At 46.3% G+C, this 24,338-nt stretch overlaps 1 long non-coding RNA gene and 1 pseudogene across 1 annotated transcript in view; both read right to left on the bottom strand.

The window, feature by feature from the left end:
- Positions 1-24,338, bottom strand: part of LOC144823421 (uncharacterized) — a 454,764-nt gene that overhangs the window by 257,712 nt on the left and 172,714 nt on the right. The window lies entirely within an intron of this gene.
- LOC144825330 (protein FAM3B pseudogene) lies at positions 19,335-22,814 on the bottom strand (annotated as a pseudogene).

The following is a 24,338-nucleotide window of genomic DNA, read 5'->3' as shown; positions in this document are numbered from 1 at the left end:
GCGATAGGGGCCAAAAGTTCCCCGGCGCACTCAAACAGTCCACTGACGCTTCAGATGGCGAAGTGCCCATAACCAAATCCTTCCTCGAGAGCCTCTTTAACTCCCTCCGAGACGACTTTCACACCCTAAAACAAGAAGTAGCCGGAGAGGTGTGCGAGATCAGAAGGGAGGTTGACGGCCTGGGGGAGAGGGTATCCGCCGAAGAAACAGACGGCGCCCGCGGCGAAGAAGTGGAACAATTACAACAAGAGGTGTTGCACTTGCAGGAACAGCACGTAGACCTGCAGGCCCATGCAGAGGATTTGGAGAACAGATCGCGACGGAACAACATTAGTGTCCGGGGGGGTGCCGTCGAAGGAAGAGGGGTCGGACATTACAGGATATCTGCAGGCCCTTTTCCGAGAGATCCTTGGGGAACCGGCTGACTTTGAAATCCGAATCGATAGAGCACACAGAGTGGAACCACCACGCCGGACCACCGCCCTCCCCCCCACCCCCCGGACATCCTAGCTTTTTTACCGGACTTCCCCTCAAAGAATGTATTCTCAAAGAAGCCAGGAAGCAACAACCCCTCAAGTTCCGCGATCGCCCAGTAGCCCTCTTTCAAGACTTATCGGCCATCACGCTCCAAAAGCGCAAAACTTTAAAAATCGCCACAGATTTCCTGAGGAGCATTGAGGTTCCCTACTCTTGGGGACTTCCGTTCCGCCTCATCTTTAAATGGGAAGGCACCCTACGCCAGCTACGCTCCCTTCAAGAGACATGCGCCCTGCTGGGCATTGACCAGGAGGAAGACACCGCGCCATCTAAAACTTCCCGAAGGCCTGCTGGGGATGGTTGGCAGCTCGCCCCTAAGCGACGGTCATCAACACCGACCTTGAAACCAGAAGCACAGACCATCAAAAGAGAAATGGTTAATGCCATCCAGGAAGTAGTCAGAGACACTGCATCCGCAGAATGAGTATCTCTAAGGTGGGAGAGCACTTCAGCTTTGTCATGGCATGTATCCGGGGGGCGGCTGGGGGGGCAGCGGGCAGCGACGTGGCTGCGCGTTCCAGTAAGTACTTTACCACAGCCCTGCGCTGCGACCGTGCAGGTCTGGGACAATGCCATTTCTTTGGGACACTGAGTTGGTGTTCGGGTCGGGGGAGGAGGGGTGGGGCGGGACAAGTTGGGGCGGGAGGGATGGAGGGAAAGGGTGGAGGGGGTGGGGTGTTGCAGTTTGGGGTTTGGGGAGGGGAAGGGGGGAGAGAGCAGGGCGGGAAGGAAGGGTGGAGAGGGTGGGTTGTCCGGTGCTCAAATGTTGTCTCCTTACTATAGGTCACACCTCCGCACAGGCCGAGAGGCGCCAGCTTGGGAATCTTTTTCCTCCTCCCTGTCAGCGATCACCTAACCGAAGACGCAAGCATGCCCTATTCCACTACACACTATGACACCCAACACCCTTAAGATACTGACCCTGAATGTACGGGGTCTTAATAACCCTGTCAAGAGACGAGCGGTCCTCTCCTATTTGGAGAGCACACAAGACACACCTGTTAGCAGGGGACTGCCATAGACTCTGCTCACGCACATTCCCGGGACAATACTTCTTTTCGGGGCCCACCAAAACTGCAGGGGTGGCAATCCTGGCGGCACGGCACTTCAAGGGAGAGGTCCTCCATAGGACAGCAGAGCTGCGAGGTAGACTCCTGGCATACCACGTCGCCTTGGGCGGCCTGACGCTCATGATTGGCTCCTTGTAGTGCCCCAACGAGGGACAGGAGCGATTCCTTCACTCAGCCCTCACAGACATCACAGCCACATCAGATAGGCATATCATACTGGGAGGGGACATGAATATGGTCTTTGATGCAGTCCTCAACAGGTCGGGCCAGCGCACTCACCAGACAGGGACACTATCTACTACTTGCACAGATAGACTGAAGGACCTCGACCTCCACGATCTGTGGCGTCTCAGCCATCCGCAAGAGAGGGTTTACTCCTACTATTCCAAGGCACACAAAACAAACGCCCAAATAGATCACTTTTTAGCAACAGGACCGGTGTGCACTCTTGCCACATCTACAGACATAGGGGTCATGTCGCTGTCGAACCACGCACCGATCACCACAACAATTGTCGTGCCACCTACATCACTCCCCCCGTGTGTTGCGACTCCGTGATACACTACTCCACAGAAAGGACGTAGTAAAACATATTCAGGCAGCTATATAAATGACCTGACCCACAATGCCAACTCCGACACCACTCTCGCGACTCAATGGGCGGCCCTGAAAGCAGTCCTCCGCGGGGAATTTATCGCCCTCTCCTCCACCGAGAACCGAGATAGACGGGACAAGGGGGAAGAGCTCACTCAAAGGGTGCAAGAGCTAGAACAGATGCACCAATGGACTGGTGCCCCCAGAATCTGGAAACAACTTAAGGTGGCACAGCAACATCTAGCGGCTCTGGATATGGACAGAGCGGAATACGCTGCGCTGAGACTCAAACACGCCTACTATACCGGTGGAGACAGATGCGGCCACCTGCTGGCTAACCGGTTACGGGTGGTATGGCAACAACAGAAAGTCAAGGAGATATCCCGACCAGATGGGTCTAAAGTGTCAGATGATGCGCAGATTGCAGAGACTTTCTGCAACTTCTATGCCGAGTTATACACTGGCAGCCCCCTGAATGTACTAGCTGCGGCGCATTACCTGGACTCGGTCACGCTCCCGTCCCTCGCCCCGATACAGACAGAGTATCTGGAGAGGGATATCCGCATCGAGGGAGTGATTGCCGCCATTGCCCGGCTTAAAGTAGGGTAAGCACTAGGGCCGGATGGTTTCTCCGCCATTTTTTACAAAACCCTCTGCGCCACTATAGCCCCACTGCTCACCCGCCTTTTCAACACCTTCGCAGAACCCGGGGCTATTCCTCCTGATCTCTTCAGTGCATCCCTCTCGGTTATTCCGAAACCTGGGAAGGACAGGACCAGATGCGGAGCCTTTAGGCTGATCTCGCTCCTTAAAGTCGACCTCAAACTATATACCGGCATTTTAGCGGCAATTCTGGCTCCCTATCTACCAGGCCTCGTGGACCCTGATCAGGCGGGCTTTATTCCAGAACGGCAGACTGTGGATAATACCAAGAGGGTGGTCCACCTCATCGAAAAAACCTCCCGCATACCAGGGGAGCCCATGATACTGGCCATCGACGCCGAGAAAGCGTTCAACTGTGTCCACTGGCCCTATCTAGATCTGGTGCTGGCCAAGGTCGGGATAGGGGAGAAATTCCGTACCCTCATCTTCAACTGTTACAGATCACCCACGGCAGTGGTGCGGGTTAATGGCTACAGCTCCACCGGGTTTACAATTGGGAGAGGGACGAGGCAGGGATGGCCGTTGTCACCACTCCTCTTCGCCCTCTACATGGAACCCTTCGCTCAAAGGATCCGGCAAAACCAAGACGCAACCGGAATAAAGTTCGGCGGGGACACACATACCATCAGTCTCTACGCTGATGATATATTGATCTCCCTGGATCACCCGTGCTCTGCTCTCCCGGCATGCATCGCTGAGCTGGGCGCCTTTGCGGCGGTGGCTGGGTTAAAAATGAACATGGATAAGTCCATCGCGTTAGATTTGTACCTCTCCGCTTCCACCAAGACTTACCTACAGAACCTCCTTCCCTTCCAGTGGGCGTCTGACACGGTTCCTTATTTGGGGATCCAACTGGCTCCGACACTCGCCGGTATGACTAAGGCGAGCTACGTCACCCTTCGAAACCGGATCAGAGAGGAACTGAACCGGTGGAGACACCTCCCCCTCTCATGGCTGGGACGAATAGCAGCGGTCAAAATGACCATCCTGCTGCAAGCCCTCTATCTCTTTCGGGCCCTGCCGTTACGACCTCTCACCGGATGGTTTGGCAAACGCAGGCAGACCTAGCCCAGTTTATCTGGCAAGGCCGGAAGCCCAGACTAAAGAGAACGATTGCCATGCTGGCCCCAAAGGCCGGGGGGCTAGGCATCCCCGATCTGCATAAATACTACCAGGCGGCCCAACTACGTTATTTAGTAGAGTGGAGCAAGTGGGAATGTGGAAAGCATTGGCTTTTTCAAGACCAAGCGGTGGCAGGGCCTGCTGCAGGAGATCCCCTTCCTTCCGAAATCGCACAGACCTGCAAACCTCTACGCCTCCCACATTACTCGAGTCCCCCTGGAGGTCTGGGATGCTACCAATGGCACTTACGAACTGACCACGTTTCTCTCCCCACTAATGCCACTGGTGGACAACCCGGACTTTACCCTGGGAATGGAGAAAGGTACTTTTGCGCATTGGCGGCCAGCGGGTTGCCGGTTTTTATATCACATCTATGGCACAGAAGGGGTGCTCCCTTTCCCACTCTTCAAACAGGAATACGGCTTCCCTGAGTCAGAACGCATGAGATACCTCCAGGTGAGGCACTGGGCGCTACAGCCGCAGGTCTGTGAGTCCGTGGATAGACGTTTCACCCCGTACGAGCGGTGGCTGCTGACGTGCACCTCCGACACCAAACTTATCTCAGACATATATAAGATGATCCAGATGCCACCAATACACATCCACAATCCAGGTCGGGAGCATTGGGAGAGGGAACTGGGCAGGACCCTCAGTCACAAGGAGTGGGGAGGGATTTCCTACAGGGCACGTCATTCCGCGTATCACACGGGACTCACTGATACATTCACGATAATCTCTACATACTGGTACTACACTCAGGAGCGGCTGCATGAGATGGATCACATCAAAGATAGGCACTGCTGGAGGGGTTGTGGTCAGGTCAGCAACCTGGAGCACTTACTGTGGGAATGCCCTCCCCTCCAATCATATTGGACACACATACTCAACGAAGTAGATAACCACTTCAAAACCGACATACCACGTTTCCCAGCTTATGTTTTGCTGGGCCTCCCCAACGCACTGACATAGCTATTTGGCGTCCCCTACGGGAGCGTAATGGGTATCGCATTAGAACATCCTCACACACTGGCGCACCACCTCAATTCCCTCCACCACAGGTTGGCTCCACAGTTGTGGCACGTGCTGGGTATGGAAAAATTGTCCCTCACACTGGCAGGGGATAGAGACCAATTTGAAGAACTCTGGAAGCCATTCCGATCCCTGTTACTTATGGAATTCACGGAAATAACATGCCCCGCTACCTCCGTTTACTGCGTCTTACTGGGCCAACGGCCACCGACCCTTGAGACATTCACCACAGGCAGAACCTCTCCTGCTTTGGAATTTAGTCGGCCGGGGGATGACACGAGCACTGGACAGGAATCAGGGGGGGAGGGGCTGCGCAGGGGAAGGGGAGGTTCGAGGGAAGGGGGTGTTTTCTTCAGGTTGTTACGTTTATGACATTATCGTCGGGCCTTCCGAGCCCCATGATCTACTTAGGGGGGCCTATGAGCAACGACCTGCGTGGTAATTGTAAACTCTGTACCTTCTTGCAATGTCTTTCAATAAAAAGATTTAAACCTAAAGTTCTTTGCAAAATTTATTTTTATTTTTAGTCCATATAACCCTTTTCATGAATCACATTCTATTTTCATGTGATAATGTTTAATTTAAATTGTTTTGATCAAACTTACATGTCTGTGACACACATACACTCAATGCATTTTGGGTTGTGCCCTTCGTCAGGGGATCATTCCTATGAAAAATAGAAGAAACTTGGACTCAGTTCCAACTAGTACTCTTGTTTAAACTCATTAATCAACTGCATATAGAGTGATGGTAATAGCTCCAATAAATCATGCAATATGTTTATAAGCCTGAGAATTCATGCCACTGTGGTGCTTTGTTAAGGTTAAACAAAGTGCTTAGTGAAAAAGTGCATGGTGAAAAAGTGCATGGTGAAAAAAAAGTAGAAGTGATTCAACAAAGAGAGTCCTAGTAATGTTTATACTGATGCAACAGATCAAGTAAATTGTCGTAACCCGACCGTAGGGTGAATTTGACGTGACCTGGCGTCTATTAATTAAATGAGTGCTTTCGGCGAGTGACTTGTGCATCATTGACTTATGTTATTCTTCTTGTGAATAACGGATCATTAAACATGCCAACAACTGTGAATTGGTTCATGCACACAACTGTGGGTTGTTTCATGCACTGTAAACTTAATCAGTAATAGATTGCCCATGAGTTATAAGCTCATCTCTCCCTCATTGACTGGTCTTAAAGGTGTAACCTTGAGTACAGCGTAAGATTGTGTTAACCGGTTATAAAGGTACTTGCGGTTATATTAGTGTGCGCGGCTATGTCATGACTTACCCGTTCTTAATCGTAATTTTTTCTTCTTTCGTCTCTCTTGATGCCGTGGTTAGTGTGTATCAATGTTAGGTGAACCGGATATATACTGAGTTTCCCCCGAAAGTGTATGATCGTGTGTGACACATACAAAAGCCGTCTTCTAGTCTTTAGAGGTGTGATGAAGGTAAGAAACAGACTACCGATTTAACAGGACAATCAACCTGTTGGTTTGCGATGTTATGTGATTGTTGTGCGCAGTTTATGAAAAAGCCATCTGCATGACTAGAGTGATGTGAAATGGACAGAAAACAGACTACCCAAGTAACCAAGTCTCTAACGCAATAAACTGGAGTGATAGGTGATGTGCAGTTTGTAAATCATTACTAGTTCTATTAAAGTGGTAATATGAGTAAGACTCTCTATGCTCATTGGTAAATCACATAAAAACACTTTGTTGTTGAAATAATAAAGTGTAATCATCATTATTGCAGTACATATTATATAATATTCTGTGTGTTTGCCCTGTGAGAAAGAAAGGTCCCAACGTTTTTACATGAGTTAACTGAATGGTTCAACACATAAAAATCAGGCTTATCAACATTGTAGGTCAGAGACCATCTTCTGTACGATATATTTCCAAGTGTCCGATCATGATTAATATGTTTATAGACAACAACTTACGTCCATACGTTCATTAAGGCCTTTTGGATTGACAGTGTCTAGATAGTTCATCCGAAATATTTCTCTATGCAACAAGAATTGAATATTGTCTCTTCCTGGTATGACGGGAACTTGCTCAAGAATCAAGAACCTTAGTTAACTTATATTGTGGTTATTGAGGTAAAATGGGTACCAACAGATTATTTCTCATTTTTGTTTGGAAATTGCTTTTATGTTCATTGAGACGTATCTTCATTTTCCTTTCAGTTTTTCCCACATATGCCTGACCACATGGACACTTAACATGTAAATTACATTACTGCTATCACTTGTAGCTGTCAGTTTAAGCTTGATAGTCGTGACTTTGGTAGGATGTGTCCTTTTGCACGGCCCGAAGGCGACCCTTCTGCTGGGTGGAAAAATGCCTTATAACCTTCCAGGAAAATTTTTATTTCTGTCTCCTGTAAACAAAAATTGTACATAAAAGGACGTGGATCCTTCAGGGATCCAACAGCCATTGTGCTGCAATCTGATTGGCTGGCAACACTTCAAACCAGGAAGTCTTGGCAGCCATCTTGGGACTCGGCTCCCACAATAAAAGTTTTTAAAAATGAGACGGGGCACGGTAGGTATACCCTGGCCCCTTAGACCTCTTGGGTGTTCCCACAGGGACCCCGCAGAGCAAAAAAATTCACTTTAAAAAGAAAATATTTTCAGCGGGTGCCGTGTGATCCTCGGCTCCTGCTGAAAATAAAATAAAAAGAGAAGCACAGGCTCCCGCACTTCTCTATTATTAAACCAGCAGGTCCCGGGGGCATGCAACTGTAAATTGAGTAAATAGATAGGGGGATCTAGTGGACCCCCATGCACCGGAGACTGCCACCTCCCTTGGGCTTATAGAAAAGAAATGGGGAACATCACAGGCCCCTCCATGACCACCACCTACCTGCGGCCACATAGCATAAATGCATTGGGGGCTACACAATGCCCCCCCTGCACCAGAGACCACAACTGTCCAAGGGCTAAATGAAATGTAGTGGGGGACGCACTGATCCACCAGGCTTCGGGGGTCACCACCTCCCAGGGCCACAGTAACTTTAAAAGTGGGGCTGTTCTTAACACCAGGGATCACCATCTCCCCGGGGAGGCCTTACTAACTGAAAGGAGGGCGCACGTGGCCCCCCCTCCTGATGCTATAGATGACCCTGGGGACCGGCACACCCCAGGGCCGGCTCGTGCTATTTCCCGGGGTGCCCACACCTGGGGACATAGCAGTTTGCTGTGGCTTGGCAGGAACTGCTCCCACAAAGTCACAGAATACATTTAGCTTCCAGCAAGGGAGAGTGGAGAAATGCTCTCACTTGCTGGAAGAGGAGCATTTGCCTGCTTCTCTGCCTGCTGACAAGCAATCAGGGAAACAGGCAAATTGCTTTCAGACAAGGAGAGCTGCATGTTTAGCAGCTCCCTGTGTCTGAAAGCAATGGCAACTCCCCAGGAGGAGGGCAGCCAGCAAGGACTGTGGGGGCATTCTGGCTCCCCTTGCAGCGCAAGTGGAGACTGGGCTCATTGGGGGCACACAAGAAATATGGCTGCGCCCCGGGGGATGGGGCTACTGGGGCTGAACTCAGCCCATGGAGGAGGGCCGCACGGTACCCTTCTCCATTGAAAAAAGGCCAGGCCTCAGGGGTTGCAAAAGAGGTACAGAAAGAAGCAAGAGCAGTGCAGAAAGAACCAAAAGAGGTGCAAAAAGAGGCATGAGGGGTGCAGAAAGAGGTAGGAGAGGGGCACAAAGAGAGAGGCAAGAGGGGTATAGAAAGAGGCAGGAAGGGTGTAGAAAAAAGGAAGAGACTTGCAGAAAGAAGCAACAAAGGTGCTGAAAGAGGCACAAAGGGTGTAGAAAGAGGAAAGAGAGGTGCAGAAACAGGCAGGAAAGGTGCAGAAAAAGGGAACAAGGATGAAGAAAGATGCAAGAGAGGTGCAGAAAGAGGGAAGAGGGGTACAGAAAGAAGCAAGTGAGGTGCAGAAAGAGGCAACAGAGGTACAGAAAGACACAAAAGAGGTGCAGAAACAAGCTAGAGAAGTGCAGAAAGAGGCAAGAGAATTGCTGAAAAAAGCAACAGGGGTGTAGAAAGAAGCAAGAGAAGTGCAGAAAGAGCCATGTGAGGTGCAGAAAGAGGCAAGAGAGGTCAGAAAATGGCAAAAGAACTGCGGAAAGAGGCAAGAGGGATAAAAAAGGGAAGAAAGGATCAGAAAGAAGCTAAAGAGGTGCAGAAAGAAGTAAGAGAAGTGCAGAAAGATCCAAGAGAAGTGCAGAAAGAGACAACAGGGGTGCAGAAAGAAGCGAGTGAGGTGCAGAAAGAGGCAAAAGTACAGAAAGAAGCAAGAGAAGTGCAGAAAGAGGGAAAACGAGTGCAGAAAGAGACAACAAAGGTGCAGAAGGAGGCAAGAGAACTGCAGAAAGAGGCAAGCAAGTTGCAGAAACAGGCAAAAGAGGTACCGAAAGGGGGAACTCGGTTGCAGACAGGGATAAGAGAGGTACAAAAGTGGGAAGAGGGGTACAGAAAGAGGCAAGAGGGGTGCAGAAAGAGGCAACAGAGGTGGAGAAAGAAGCAAGAGCAGTGCAAAAGAACCAATGGAAGTGCAGAAAGAGACAAGATGGATGTAGAACGAGGCAAGAGAAGTGCAGAAAGAAGGAACAGAGGTGCACAAAGAGGGAAGAGGGGTGCAGAAAGGGAGAAAAGAGGTATAGAAAGAGGCAGGAGAGTTGCAGAAAGAGGAAGAAGGGTATAGAAAGAGGCAAGAGGGGCGCAGAAAGAAGCAACAGAGGTGCAAAAAGAAGCAATTGAAGTGCAGAAAAAAGCAACAGGTGTGCAGAAAGAGGCTAGAGGGGTCCAGTAAGAGGCAACAGAAGTACAGAAAGAAGCAACAAAGGTGCAGAAAGAGTCAAGAGAAGTGCAGAAAAAGGCAAGAGATGTGCAGGAAGAAGGAACAGGGGTACAGAAAGAGGCAAAAGAGGTACAGAAAGAGGGAAGAAGGGTACAGAAAAAGGCAAGAGGGGTACAGAAAGAAGCAAGTGAGGTGCAGAAGGAGGCAACAGAGATGCAGAAAGAGTCAAAAGAGATGCAGAAAGTAGAAGAGATGAGCAGAAAGAGTCAAAAGAAGTGCAGAGAAAGAAAGAAAGGTGCAGAAAGAAGAAACAGAAATGAAGAAAGAGGCAAGAGAGGTGCAGAAAGAAGCAAGAGTGGTTTGCACACCATTTTCACCAATTAAATACCCACATTTTACAATAAGTAACAGGTGACCATTCTAGGTTTGCAAAGGGCCTTCCACCAGGCTGTAACAATTGTAGCTGCATTTTTGGTAACATTTGAGCCGTTTGAGCTAGAAACAAGGTTTTTTTTGTTCAAATCTGCAGATTATGCATCAGATGATGGATTATGTGGCAAATGTGGAAAATGTATAATGTGCAAAAGTCGGTGCAGTCAAACAGTCGCATCATTCCAGTGGCCCTGCTCATACCTCTGACTAAGTCCAGAAGTGCTCCTCAGTGGTTCTCGTTTTTTTTCTCATTGAGTTTATAGTTAAGCTTCTATGGAAATGAGGAAGACTAAACCTGAGGTAACCACTCCACAAAACAGACTATCATACCACACAATTACTCTCCAAAACACATAATCCCACTCTACATAATTCCTATACACTAAATACCACATACTTTCCAATCACATAATTTCACTGCACAACATACCACAAAATTCCACTACACACAACCTACATCCACTCAAGTCCAAGAATCATTAAAAACACTTTTACATTTACAGTGCCAATATCTCTAACTCTCTCAAATGCTAAACCTGTTACAATTAAAATGCTTCTTTAACTAGTAGTCACGTTTGCAGAGAGGTGGAGAATGGGGTCTGGTTCTCCGACCACAGCTCAGGAATTCCGTTGTGTAGGACTTACAAGATGTACCAGGAGGGCTTCTTGGCCCCCAAAGTCCCTCAGGAGAAAAGTGGGCTTCATCCCCCAGCCCGTAGTGTGCCAGGAGGTGCATTTGCAGAGTGGGGATGAAGTCCACTTCCGTCCTGAGGTCCTAAGGACACAGGAGGGCCTTATCACCCGACCAGCAGTACGCCAAGAGGTGCATTTGAAGAGTGGTGTAAAAAGGGGCATAGCCTCGGACCACCTCTCAGCAATCCCACTGTGTGGGGCTTATTGAAGGTACCTGGTGGGCTAGTTGGCCCCCAGAGACCCCTAGGATTCAAAGGGACTTAACCCCCAACTCAGAACGCCCCAGGAGGTGCGTTTGCATAGTGGTGAAGGGAGGGGGCGGGGCCTCCGGCGAGATGCCAGCTTCTGCTTTAAAAAAAAAATATTAGCAAGGGGGCTGTGTGGCCACCCTTCTCTTAATATTTTGTGAGCCCTGGGGACCCCATCCCCCTGGGCCTGACCCATTAAAAAATGTTTTATTAAAAATTGGAAAGGGGCCATGCGGCCTCCCTCTGAGGCCTTTTTCGGCCCCGGGGACCCCCAACTCCGGGGGCTGTGCATCATTTTATAAAACTATTATTTTATAACTGTACGAGGGCCGCATGGCCCACCTTCCATGGGCCACTTTTGGCCCCGGGGACCCTATCCCACGGGCCTGGCCTCTTTTTTTGTTTTTTTTTATGGGTAGGGGGCCACATGGCCCCCCCTTCCCTGGGCTTGTTTTGGCCTCGGGGACCCATACCCTAGGCCTGCGTTTCTTTTTTTATTATTAGATTTGGAGGGGGGCTGCGTGGCCCCCCTCCTGTGGCCAGTTTTTGCCCCGGGGAACCTATCCCCCGGGGCCCGGCCTTATTCTTTTTTTAAAATAATTAAAGCAGGGAGGGGGCCAAGTGGCCCCCCTAACGGGCCAATTCTAACCCCTGGGATCCCATCTCCCGGGGCAGCCCTCACATTGGGGACCGCAGGGGGAGCCCCAATGCCCCAGCGATCCCTGCCGACTCCCCGCCTCCTGCAGGAGCCGGCATTCCTTTTGTCCAAAAGCAATACTGCTTTGCTTCATGGAAGCAAGAGAAGATTCCCTGCTCTTGCTTCCATGAAGTTTTCAATGACAGGGCAGGAGCCATGCTCGCACCTGCCATTGCAAACTGCAGTGTCCTGCCTCCGCGGGTTATTGGTGGAGCTGGCCCTGGGGGTGTTGTTCCCCAGGGCCAAGGAGGGACCCAGGAGGGGGGCAGTTTTTAAAGGTAGTCCCTGGGGCTGCAGGGGGCACAATGCCCCCCACATTTAAACATTGAAGCCCCGGTGAAGTGGTGGTGCCTGGGGCAGCGTGGGGGCAGGAGCCTCCCACATTTCTATTAATAAATAAGCCCCGGGGAGGTGATGGTCCCCGAAGCTGCGGGGCCCGCACAGCCACGTATTAAAACTTAGCATGGGATCCCGTGCTTCGTTTTTTTTTTTCTCTGCAGGATATGCGCACCCAGCATGAATACTGCTGTTTTAAGACCAGGCCTAGGGGGTCAGGGTGTTTCTACCCTGCCCCCTTTTCTTTTTTTAAATCATTTTATTTCTTTTTTTTTCTTGTGACTCGTTTTACCGAGTCACAAGATGGCTGCCAACACTTCTGGGTTTGGAGTGTTGGCAACCAATCAGAATGAAGCTCGTGGTCGGGAGGGTTCGCGAAACCTTCTCGGTCACCACATATCGATATTTTTTTATTTTTTAAATTCTCAGGAACTACTGAACAGATTTACACCATTAAAAAAAAAAAAAAGAACACTTTCTGAACCAAGACCTAGTGAGTCGAGAAGTGTTATCTTTCGTCTATTGCAAAATAAATAATCGCTATTTGCAACAGTTCCGGAGTTGCTAGTTCTTTTCCCGTAATGCTTTGGGGAAACGTTTTCTTTGGTACCTCGTTTATGTTCACAGTTTATTTACTTATATATGCCAGTGTGGAACGTATGGACATCGTGTGATCAAGACACAGTTTGTGTTGAAACACGTAGAGTTCCTAAGAATAAATTTTGCAGCAACTTTAATCTTCTGAGTGCGCGTCTGCTTGGAAGCAAATGTTTGGATGTTATATATATATATATAACATCCAAACATTTGCTTCCAAGCAGACGCGCACTCAGAAGATTAAAGTTGCTGCAAAATGTATTCTTAGGAACCGCTACGCGTTTCATCACAAGCTGTGTCTTGATCACACGATGTCCATAAGTTCCACACTGGCATATATAAGTAAATAAACAGTGAACATAAACGAGGTACCAAAGTTGTTAGGTCAGGTGACATGAAACATGGCAGACATCTTGTAGTGGTGAATACTGAAAATGTTGTCAATAACGTATAGTACATGAAATGTATTTATGAAAGCACAAAAAAGGTTAAATTATCTGTACAGTACATCCAATTTGCCATATATTGCACGGAAATGAAATGTATGTAACTTATACAAAGTCAACCAGTAATAACATGCATATTGCACGAAACATCAATGCGCGAGTAAGCAAAATTCATTTTATACGGTCTAGTGCCATAAAAGGAATCAAAACTTATCTCTGAATAGGTGTCTATATACATGTAGGACATTTAAATCAGTCGGCAACCCTGGGAATAAATGGCTAAAAAGGTGACCGCCATTTAATAACGATGAAACCAACTATATGTAATAGACAGCTAGACTATATGGCGTGACATGGTTGTTAATGAACAAAGACAAAGCTACAGTCAATATACACATTGTTATAGACAATGTAGCAATGGTTATGCATATCTCTTCCGTCAGAGACTACAAATAAAACTTTTAACATTTAGTGCGGTCTAGTGCCATGTATTCGTGAACAAAAATTTTGTCACAGAGATTGATTGACTAGGTAATGCCAACCAGAATGTATTAGAATATACAAAGTACAATTGACCAATATGAACGGAAAATACCTGGGTGCCACCGGTCAAGTTTGTAAGGATTGTCCAGAGACCAAAGCAAAAAAACCCTACAACAATAAGACCTTGCCTGGTAAACTCGTACATGGCTGTACCTTAGTGCAGTTCTACCACAATACACCACTGCATGACTGTCTTACTCTGCTGGTAACCAGTCGTTCATGTTCCAAACCAATTAGAAATATGCCATGTACCAAAAACGTGCAAAAGTGAAAAAGTGAAGTCTCTTATCTTTGTGGTGAAACAGTGTCTTGAATTCAAATGAAGAAAAGGGTAGGGAACCAGTGAAGTGCTCGAAAAAGTGACGGCCCCTTCCTTTCCTCCTACAAAAAGAACATATAAGAGACAATATTAAAATCAACAGTGAATTAAAATATGATTATGAAACATATCTACATTACTGTACAATTAGGCTATGCATACGCAAAAAACAGTTCTGTTAAGCATTTCAAAGACAATGTTCGAAGAAGCTCAATAGGACTGGTGACTAAAAGTGTCGATCTTGTCAATCTTCGTGCAAATGAGTTGCTAGCTCCTCATCCTCCCGGAAATCTGGTCTCGAGTTCCATAATCCACTTGGATTCCTTATTTCTAAGTGCCAGTTCCCGGTTCCCCCCTCTTCTTCCTACATTAAGTTGTTCAACTGCGAAGAAACTGAGGAGTGAGTGGGTGGACTGATGTGATTCTTGGAAATGGCGAGCAATGGGATAATGTAAGTCAACATTAGTTATGGCTCTAAGATGCTCCTGGATGCGGTTTTTAGCCATGCACGTGGTACTCCCTACGTACCGTTTCTTACACGGACATTCAAGTACATATATTACATAGTTGGTGCTACAGGTAAGGAATTGTTTGATGGGTCTAGGCTGAGTGATACCAGGGATTTCAACATCTTTAACCATAAAGCTGGACTTACATGCCCTGCAGTGACCACAGGGGTAGAATCCTTTTAGACCCTGTATGTGTTGTTTGCTGATGTCTGTGATGTCACCCCTTACTAGGATATCCCTAAGATTTCTCCCTCTTCTGTATGTGACAAGTGGTCTATCACTAATTTTGGGGCCAATGATGTTATCTGCTTTCAAGATTTTCCAATTGTCAGCAAGGATCTTTTTGATCTTCCCTGGTCACTGGTTAAAGGTTGTGATAACTCTCAGGATGCCTTTCTCATTATCCTTTACGGGTTTGGGTATCAGAGTTTCAGATCTCAGGATCCCTGCAACTTTGTTCACAGCTTTTTTAATAACCCATTCAGGATAACCCCGTTCTCTGAACTGCACCACCATCCTTTCTTGTTCAAGGAGGAATCCTTCAATGTTGCTGCAATTTCTCCTTGCCCTCAGTAACTCACCAAAAGGTATACTCCATTTAAGTAGATCTGGATGAGCACTGAGGGCACGGAGAAGGCTATTGCCAGCCGTTTCCTTCCTATGGAGACTCGACAAAAGAACACCATTGTTGATCCCAACTTCAGTGTCTAGGAATTCAATACATTCTTTGCTCATATTGAACGTGAGATTTATATTGTACTGATTATTATTCAGCTTACAGATGAAACTCTCAGTTCCTTGCTAACAATTGGAAAATCTTGAAAGCAGATAACATCATTGGCCCCAAAATTAGTGATAGACCACTTGTCACATACAGAAGAGGGAGAAATCTTAAGGATATACTAGTAAGGGGTGACATCACATACACCAGCAAACAACACATACAGTGTCTAAAAGGATTCTACCCCTGTGGTCACTGCAAGGCATGTAAGTCCAGCTTTATGGTTAAAGATGTTGAAATCCCTGGTATCACTCAGCCTAGACCCATCAAACAATTCCTTACATGTAGCATCAACTATGTAATATACGTACTTGAATGTCCGTGTAAGAAACGGTACGTAGGGAGTACCATGTGCATGGCTAAAAAACGCATCCAGGAGCATCATTGCTCGCCATTTCCAAGAATCCCATGAGTCCAACAACTCACTCCTCAGATTCTTCGCAGTTGAACAAGTTAATGTAGGAAGAAGAGGGGGGCACCGGAAACTGGCACTTAGAAAGAATGAATCCAAGTGGATTATGGAACTCAAGACCAGATTTCCGGAAGGGCATAACCTTGATGAGGAGCTAGCAACTCATTTGCACGAAGATTGAAAATATCAACACTTTTAGTCACCAGTCCTATTGAGCTTCTTCGAACATTGTTTTTGTAATGCTTAACAGAACTGTTTTTTGCGTATGCATAGCCTAATTGTACAGTAATGTAGATATGTTTCATAATCATATTTTAATTCACTGTTGATTTTAATATCGTCTTTTATATGTTCTTTTTGTAGGAGAAAAGGAAGGGACCCGTCACTTTTTCGAGCACTTCACTGGTTCCCTACAATTTTCTTCATTTGAATTCAAGACACTGTTTCACCGCAAAGATAAGAGACTTCACTTTTTTACTTTTGCACGTTTTTGGTACATGGCATATTTCTAATTGGTTTGGAACATGAACGACTGGTTACCAGCAGAGTAAGACAGTCATGCAGTTGTGTATTGTGGTAGAACTGCACTAAGGTACAGCCATGTACGAGTTTACCAGGCAAGGTCTTATTGTTGTAGGGATTTTTGCTTTGGTCTCTGGACAATCCTTACAAACTTGACCGGTGGCACCAAGGTATTTTCCGTTCATATTGGTCAATTGCACTTTGTATATTCTAATACATTCTGGTTGGCATTATCTAGTCAATCAATCTCTGTGACTAAATTTTTGTTCGCGAATACATGGCACTAGACCGCACTAAATGTTAAAAGTTTTATTTGTAGTCTCTGACGGAAGAGATATGCTTAATCATTGCTACAATGTCTATAACAATGTGTATATTGACTGTAGCTTTGTCTTTGTTCATTAACAACCATGTCACGCCATATAGTCTAGCCGTCTATTACATATAGTTGGTTTTACCGTTCTTAATTGGCGGTCACCTTTTTGGCCATTTATTCCCAGGGTTGCCGACTGATTTAAATGTCCTACATGTATATAGACACCTATTCAGAGATAGGTTTTGATTCCTTTTATGGCATCAGATCGTATAAAATGAATTTTGCTTACTCGCGCATTAATGTTTCGTGCAATATTCATGCTATCACTGGTTGACTATGTATAAGTTACATAAATTTCATTACCTTGCAATATATGGTAAATTGGTTGTTCTGTACATATAATTTAACCTTTTTTGTGCTTTCGTAAATACATTTAATGTACTATATGTTATTGACAACTTTTCAGTATTCACCACTACAAGATATCTGCCATGTTTCATGTCACCTGACCTAACAACTTTGGTACCTGGTTTATGTTCACTGTTTATTTACTTACATATGCCAGTGTGGAACTTATGGACATCGTGTGATCAAGACACAGTTTGTGTCGAAACACGTAGCGGTTCCTAAGAATAAATTTTGCAGCAACTTTAATCCTCTGAGTGCGCGTCTGCTTGGAAGCAAATGTTTGGATTTTATTGAAATTGACCGGCTTTGGGTTCGCCGGTGCGCGCGCCACCTGACTTGGGAGCCGATCCCGGAAGGACCCTTCCTGCTCTTGAATATATATATATGTCATGTGATCAAGCGCTCTGTGAAGCGCGAAACGCGTCGTGATGACTGGGAATACCATTGCTGAATAAATCACTTTTTGCACCAAAATTTGGGTTAGTGTCCGTATCTGCAGTCTAGAGGAAGCCTGCGTTGTACTGGATTATCCATGGAATATATATATATATATATATATATTTTCTTTTGTAAAATAAACTTTTTCCTGAAATAGATCCCACGGAGTCAGCGCCTGCTTTGTACCGCCAAAACGTCAGGTTTGGATTTATATATATATATATATATATATATATATATATATATATATATATATATATATATATATATATATTTTATCACACCGGTGACAACTGCAAAATTGAAAGATATAAGAAAAGGGATTGTGGTTCAGGTTAGATACAAATACCATTAAGGTAAATTTTGAAAAAAGTGTGTTTTCAATAACATGTCATTAGGTCTGGCGTTAGTTGGATTTTACTAAGAAAATATACATATATTTAACTATAGGGGCTATTAGCCTAGCCTCTTCATCGAATGGTCTGTTGTTGTGTCTTTCATGGGGGCAATGGGTCAGACAACTTGAGCCACTGGTTCTGTTCACTGTTATTAATGGCATTCTACTTCTGCACAAAGAGCACTTCCAGCAAAAAAGTAGTATCCTTATACAACACATTGGATTACTGTCTGTTCAAAATTGGACAAAATGTAAAGATAACTTTATAGGGCTGTAGGAGATCCCACTCATGCATGTCTGTCACAAGTTAAATATTTTTTTTTTAAAGTCCATCAAAAACACACTGAATCAGTAATATTAGTGGAAACTGGATAGAAATAAATACCCCTTTATGGAGAAGTTATGGTTGAACTCAAAGTGTTTTTGGGGAAAAATAATGGGCAAAGGAACATTTCAAAATAGACAGAGTATGATTTGCAAAAACTGGATAGAATTAAAATGTAACATAAGTGTGGATTCTCCCCAAAAGAAAGTGTGAGAACATATGTGCCAAATTGTATATTTTGAAGCTACACTGGGGGCAATCATTCTCAATGCTCAAAGCGGACCTCATTGAGGTTTTTGTAGGGTTGGGAATTCGCTTGTCCCTGGTCTGTCTTCTCTCTTGTCGCTTAGTATGTTGTTGATCCCAGGCTACAAGTTTGACAGCACAGGTATTATTGATTATTGTAAAACCTGCACTATGTTGTTGCTGTCATAATATTGCTGGGACTACCGACCAAGTATCAGTCAAAAGTGGATCCGGTATAGCACATTATGCACTCTTATCCTGTATTTTGCAATTGACTTCATTGTACAAACTACTCTGTATTAGAAATGCCTTGCCTCACTAGTTGTGCTTTGATTCTTGTCTAACTGCTATCTTCTGGATTTCCATTATACCCAATTATGCACTTTACAACTTAAACTGTGCACTTTGCTCCTTTGTATGAACTTATTAAAAAAAATGATTTTCTACTAAACAAGGCCACTAGAACTAAGCCAGACCTTACATCATGACTTTAAAAGAATATTCGTTTTTTATGCCTAACTCGAGTTTTACAAACTTACATTGTTTAATTGTTTTACTTGTAATCCCATTTTAATTGTATTTAACTTTCTTTGAAGGCTCAAACTGCAGAAATAACGTTTTTAACTTGTATTTTGAAGCACATTTGGGCATAGTATTAACTCAAACTGGGCACATTTAAACATTGGTTCTATAGAGGGCTTAAGCATGACAGAAAAAAGCTTTGTAACTGGCACACCTCAATTCCTGCTCCTTGCCTAGGAACCAGAATTAAGTGCTAGTAACCAATTTCTACCCACCTGTACCTCTGCAAAGACCTCACACATATCACTCATTCCAGTTTTTCATCCAGCGCAGCGATTCTTCTTGTTATCAGAGCGATTAGTCTTTTCTTTCTGAAGGTCATTTGGCAGTGTCAGACCTTTGATACTGATGCACACCCAACTTGACCTGAAGCAGAAGTACCGAATAATCTCTTTTCAACTGAGCCCCTCTATTGTTTTTTTGTGTGTTTTTTTTGGCATCCTCGCTCAATGTGGCCGCTCCATTATCAGAGGTGGGTGTCAGCAGAAAGAATCCTTGGGGGCGTTTTTAATGAATGTCGTCATTGGTCCTGAAAACTCTCCTTTATACATGCCTAAAACGTTGGTATCTAGAGCCTTTCCTGTAGCGTGGTTAACAATGGCGATGTCCAATCCTCGCCCAACATTGTTATTCTTTGACCCCAGTAATAGCTCATCTTCAAAACAGAATTCCTGGTTGCTTTCCTTCCCACCACTGAGCAGCCGATATGCATATGTATTATATTACCTGCACGCTGCCCAGTGGTCGCACTTATTAGGTCTAGACTAGCCGCAGCGAACATGCACTGCTCACTCTGCGAACCTGCTGCAGTAGTGTATGGGAGAGAAGCCACACCCACTCTCCTTCCATATTTTTCATTAGCTTTCACCAATTCCACCACCACCCCCAATACCAATACCACCACCACCAATAACACCAATGCCACCACCACCACCATTACCACCACCGCCAATACCACCACCAATACCACCACCACCACCACCCCCAATACCAATACCACCACCGATACCCCCACTAATACCACCACCACCACTAATACCACCGCCACAAATACCCCATCACCAATACCACCACCAACAACAATACCACCACCACCAATACCAATAATACCACCAATACCAACAAAACCACCAATACCACCAGCAATACCAGTACCACCACTGCCAATCCCACCACCAATACCAATATCAATACTGCCACCAATACCACCACCACCAATAACCAATGCCACCTCCACCACCAATACCACCAATGCCGCCACCACCACCAATACCACCATGAATACCAATAATACCAATAACAGCACCAAAACCACCTCCACCAGTACCACCTCCACCAGTACCACCACCACCAATACACCACCACCAATACACCACCACCATTACCACCACCACCAATACCAACAATACCACCAATACCAACAATACCACCACCAATACCACTACCACCACCACCAATACCAGTACCACCACCACCAATACCAATACCACCACTACCACCAATACCACCACCGACAACACCAATACCACCACCACCAATACCACCACTGCCAATGCCACCACCACCATTACCAACAATACCACCAATACCACCACCACCAATAGCAACAATACCACCACCAATACCACCACTACCACTGATACCAACAATGACAACATTACCACCAATACCACCACCAGTACCACCACCACCAATACCAGTACCACTACCACTACCACCAATACCAATACCACCACCAATACCACCATCAACACCACCAAATACCACTAATACCACCACCACCAATACCACCCACCAATACCACCACCGATGCCACCACCACTAATGCCACCACCACCAGTACCACCACCACCAGTACCACCACCACCAGTACCACCACCACCAATACCAACAATACCACCATTACCACCACCAATATCACCAATACCACCACCTATATCACCATTACCAATACCAGTACCACCACAAACAATACCAATACGACCACCAATACCACTACCACCAATACCACCCACCAATGCCACCACCACCAATACCACCACCAGTACCACCAATATCACCACCAATACCACCGCCAATACCACCATCAATGCCACCACCACCACCACCAATACCACTACCAATACCTCCACCACCACTAATACCACTACCACCAATACCACAATCACTACTACCAATACCACCATCAATATCACCAGTAATACTACCACCACCAATGCCACCACCAATACCACTACCAATATCACCACCAATATCACCACCACCACCAATACTACCACCACCAATTCCACCACCAATACCACCACCACCACCACCAATACCACCACCATCACCACCAATAACACCACAACCACCAATACCACTAATACCACCAATACAAATAACAGCACCACCAATACCACCACCACCACCAATAACAGCACCAATACCACCACCAACAACAATACCACCACCATTACCACCACCACCAATGCCAATATCAATACCGCCACCAATACCACTACCACCAATAACCAATACCACCACCAATACCACCACGAATACCAACAATACCAATACCACCACCACCAATACTAATACCACCACCAATACCACCACCAATACCCCACCACCAATACCACCACCACCAACAATACCACCACCAATACCAACAATACCACCAATACTACCACCACCAATACCAGTACCACCATCACTAATACCACCACCACCAATACCAATATCAATACCACCACCACCAATACCAATACCACCATCTCCGCCAATACCACCAATGCCACCACTACCACCAATACCACCACCAATACCACCACCTCCACCAATATCACCAATGCGACCACCAATACCATAACCACCAATAATACCAATACCACTACCACCACCAATACCACCACCACCAATACCAATACCTCGGAGCCTCTCGCTCACTGGTAATAGTATGGGCACAGTACGAGCTGCATCCGAGGCCATCCCTCCCTCCCTCCATGCCTGCCATAAAGCACAGCCCGCCCTGCACCAGGAGGTGAAGCTATGGCCCTACTACAGCCGGAGTGCTTTTATTAGGCCAAAGATAGCAATGACATTACGCAATGTCACGCTGCGCACTCAAATCATGGAGAGGGCAGGAAATAGCCCCCCCCCCCCCCCCCGGTCTTCCTCCTGAGCTGCGACAGTGTAATCACAGAGCAAAAGGTGTTGGAGCACTTTTTTTGTGTTTATAGCTCGGATTATATGTAACTCTCGCTTCACACTTTGTGTCTGTGTAATAAACAACACTTACACATCTTCACTGCACTATTTATCACTACTTTGAAGACGTCGCAGGCTGGTTTCTTCCTCTGATATTTACAATCTTACAAGCGGTCGAGGAGGCACTTTATTGCAATGCAATAGGTCTCGCATTTGCGAGAGTTTAAACTATTAGTATTGTAAATGATAATGCCTTTTATTTACGTTTTGAAACTCAAAACATAAATAAAAGGCATTGTCATTTACAATGCCAATAGCTCAAACTTGTGGATAATTCGAGACCTATTGCATTGCAAATGCTTGGGTCTCTTTGGTGGTGGAGCTCTTACAATGGGGTTTCCTGCCATGTTCTGTAGGTTGTTCGTGGACACCTCAATTGTATTTTCGAAAAGCTCCTCAACAAACAAGCAGCCCAAGTCCCAAGCTCAACTCGAAGCGCTAAGCATGCCAACTGCTTTAAAGAAATTGCTACTGAAAACACGAAAGCACATAAAGCTCTGTTTCCGATAACGAAGGCCGCTCTGGGGGGCCTTACTCGCTGTCCTCCCTCCCTTCGCCCCATTTACCGGAGCTCAGCGCACCTCAGGTGCAGTGGCGGCTGATGCATTTTAAAAGTGATAGGCCGAAAGGTTTGAGTTGAGTATTTAAAGTGCACGTAACCTTCAATCAAACATCGGGGAGGGTGTGGAAAAAAATGGGCAAATAGACCTGGAAAGGCTAACTCGTGCAGGCAGACACACCACTCACCCTGCACTCACACAGACACATCGCTCTATTTACCATCAATCACAGAGGCACACCCTTCGCTCACCATACACTCACATAAACCATCTCACCCTGCACTCACAAGGGCATACCACTCTTCCGGTGCATTCACACAGTCACTTAACTCACTCTGCGCTCACACGAGCACCGCACGCCACGCCATTCACTCATGCAATATTACTACTCACCCAGCGGCCTCTCCTTGCTCACCCTGCGCACGTCACTCACCCTGCACTCACAGTCACAACATTCACCACCACCATCACAAGCAATCCACCCAGTATGCATACAGAACCCATACTGCACAGAACTAAACAGCACCCTCACTCAGAAGTAGAGTCCTGCAGTGTGTTGGAGGGTGGTGTGGGGGGGCAGCCCAAAAGAAGAACACAGGCTGCAGTAATTTCACCAGGCCGCAATGATGACGCCTGAGCCAGTTGGGGCCGAGCAGGGATGCTCTGTCCTTTCTCAGCCTCCATTAGGACACTGCAAACCCGCAGTTGTTATTTAAGAAATAAACGAAGTTTTTAGACACACAGGGCCAATGACGTCAGACGACAGGCAGCCAGCTTTCACCGGATATACAAGGGGAGACCGGGCGCGCGCTTTAGCCTAGTGATGGCTTCTGTCCTGCCGCGCACTTCCGTGTTCCTAGGTGCGCACCCTGCCTCTCCCAAGCCTGCTCGTCCAGTTCTTGGGCTGGAGGGCACCGGCTCGCTGCACACACCCTGCGAGTCGGGGAGGCTTTGCAGGGACTCGCTGCAGGCAGGCGACAGTGAGCACCTGTGGCACAGGTCTTGAACAAACCGCAAGTTCCAGTGCATAATAACACTAGGATAACAGTTAATGCACTTGCTGGAGAGATGTGTGTGCAGTCTAGTCGTAGGTCGGATTTATCCTAAAATAGCATATAGGATTAAAGTGTCTTCTACAAAGCACATTGTGTAGCATTCTACTATGTATTTTTGTAATACAGATGTGTATTTGATACAAACAGTTCAAGTGCCTTATGCTTTTATTGCTGAGATCCTTGTGTTACTAGGTCACACGCTACAGTCTTTGTGATACAGCTTAATGAGTTATGAACCAGCCTCAAGGAGCTGCATGCAAACTGTAAGGCTTATGTTTAGAAGTTTAGGGGCAGATTTACTAAGCATTTGTGTCACCCATTCATCATGCAAGGTGGCGCTGGGCAACGCAAAGTCTTATTTAAGATTTACAAAGTCATGCAAGGTCTGATTTAGGTGGTC

The sequence above is a fragment of the Lissotriton helveticus genome, chromosome 3_1 (genome assembly GCF_964261635.1).
Source record: "Lissotriton helveticus chromosome 3_1, aLisHel1.1, whole genome shotgun sequence".
Lineage (NCBI taxonomy): Eukaryota > Metazoa > Chordata > Amphibia > Caudata > Salamandridae > Lissotriton > Lissotriton helveticus.
The sequence above is the reverse complement of the archived record's forward strand: the minus strand, read 5'-3'. Positions and strand labels throughout refer to the sequence as shown.